General features: G+C 37.1%; 1 long non-coding RNA gene across 1 annotated transcript; it reads right to left on the reverse strand.

Moving 5' to 3' along the window:
- Positions 1–884: 884 nt before the first annotated feature.
- LOC129724841 (uncharacterized) lies at positions 885–1,637 on the reverse strand. Its single transcript, XR_008727972.1, has 3 exons — positions 1,337–1,637; positions 1,115–1,279; positions 885–1,062 (listed from the first exon to the last, which is right to left on the reverse strand). It is a non-coding gene; the product is annotated as an uncharacterized LOC129724841 (long non-coding RNA).
- Positions 1,638–2,042: the final 405 nt, after the last annotated feature.

Raw genomic sequence — 2,042 nt, forward strand, 5'->3', positions numbered from 1 at the left:
CACACCCACACGCCACAATTACACGAAATAAAAATTAGAAATGTGAACGTTCTTGGTTTTTGTACTTTATCCGCGTTATCCTTGGTTACCCGGTAGCTAGCCGACCCTGCGATACCAGCAATAGGGCCTGCTCTGCCGCAGCCTTTGCCAGCCGTAAGTGTTGGGAAGTCAGTCGGTTTCAATTGGCGCCCAAATAAAAGTCCGCGAAAGGTAATCAAGAGATCGATTAAAGTCAAAAATCTAAGGATTTTTTCCAATGGGAGGCGGAAGGAATTCGGTACTTAGGAACGAATTTCTTGGCTCTATCACTAATCCCCAGACCAAAAAAAAATGTGAATGCCTATAAAATCGTGGTAGTGATAGTCCTTGAGGAAAAGTAGGACGTGGAAGCTTTTTAAAACCATTTAAAATGAAAAAAAATTCGTGTGTTTTGGTTTATTGGATACTTCGTGAATCGTTTTGCCTGGAAAGAAAAATCATAACGCATAATAAATCTTAATTCACCCATACCCAAATTGATTCATAGAAAACTCGCGTTGTGCTGCTTTGCGCTATACTCACTAGAACAATGAACTTGTGAACAATAGAACTCGAACGACGAACGCAGGTGAAGCCCAACAGACAAGGTGAATCCCAGAATCCAGTTTCGTGAAGAAAACTTAAGAACAAATGTGAATTTTTTGAACCCAACGGAATACGGCACTGAGTTGAGTGCATCATGAACGCTAGCCGTTCATATTCGAATAAAATATAAAAACAAATGCTTATGAAACGATAAGTGATTATTGGATATGAATATCTAGAATATGCTATCTTTCGTTTGAAATGAAACTCAATGGTTGAGTATATTTACTTTTACTAAGGAAAAGTTGAAATTGAATGCCATTTACCTTTACTTTCTTGCAGTTTAGTGGTACTTGCCAATTACCGGAGGTTGCCCGCAGTGAACCTGGTGAATCGTCAATCGTCAGAGGTTACGGCAGTGTCCGATTTTTTGCTCTGAGATTGAGAACAGGTTCTGCACTTCCTCTAATCCGGACTTTTGAGCAGTATCCAGAAAAACTATAAAGCAAATTTATAGTATGAGCGAGCGCGGAATAGATTGAATACTTACTATTCCGTGTCATGCAGTTCACCATGCTTTAAATTTGCTCGGGAATCCCGAACCGCACTGGCCGTGTTGCGAAGACAATAGAGGAGCTATTAGTTTTTTCCCTATTCGAGCAATAGTGGTGGAGTTGCGGTTTCTGGATGTCCCAATTGGGAATATGGCTTCGTACTGTAAGAAGTTGGCAAATTTGCACTAAAATTTTTAACTTTTACCTAATTTTGTTACCTGATACCATCTTGTGAGTCAAGAGCACTATCATGGTGTAGGGCGAGATGTACACTGTATCGCTGGACAATTTTTGATGAAATATTGTACCTTAGCGCTGCTTGCTGATTGTAGCCCAACTTTCTAAATAACAAACAATGGAAGTTATGCTTCGATATGTTTCAACTTACGTTGCTTTCGTTGAAAATTTGGCCGGTTTTCACGAAAACTTTAACTTTCGCATCAACACTTTGTGATATTTAGTATTTACATAGTGACACAGATGACAGCTTGTCTTGCATCTGTCGGTAAAGTAGGGTGAAACAACGAAACCCGATGCGATAGTTGGTAACATTGCCTGACTAGTGTTGGCAAAGTGGTGTATATAAATGTAAATAGGGTTGTAAAATAATTTTGTAAATATTTTTAAATATGATATTTTCATTCGATTGTATTATATTAATTTATACGGTGTATGAAATTTTCAGTTAATTTAAATTATTGGTTTATTTATAATATGTGTGAAGAAGATTTATTGTGATTTCGCGCGTTGTATAAAGTTTTAGTAATATTTTATAAGAAATTATAATAAGCAAAATCACGAATTATTTCAAGCCAAAATGGTTTTATAGAGCAGTTAGATTCAAAAAAAAAAATGCAAAATAACTACGTGCTTTTACATTTTTTTCATGGGAGTGGTGGATAGTGTAACCGTTGGCAACAATTA

This window comes from Wyeomyia smithii, chromosome 2, assembly GCF_029784165.1.
Source record: "Wyeomyia smithii strain HCP4-BCI-WySm-NY-G18 chromosome 2, ASM2978416v1, whole genome shotgun sequence".
Classification (NCBI taxonomy): Eukaryota; Metazoa; Arthropoda; class Insecta; order Diptera; family Culicidae; genus Wyeomyia; species Wyeomyia smithii.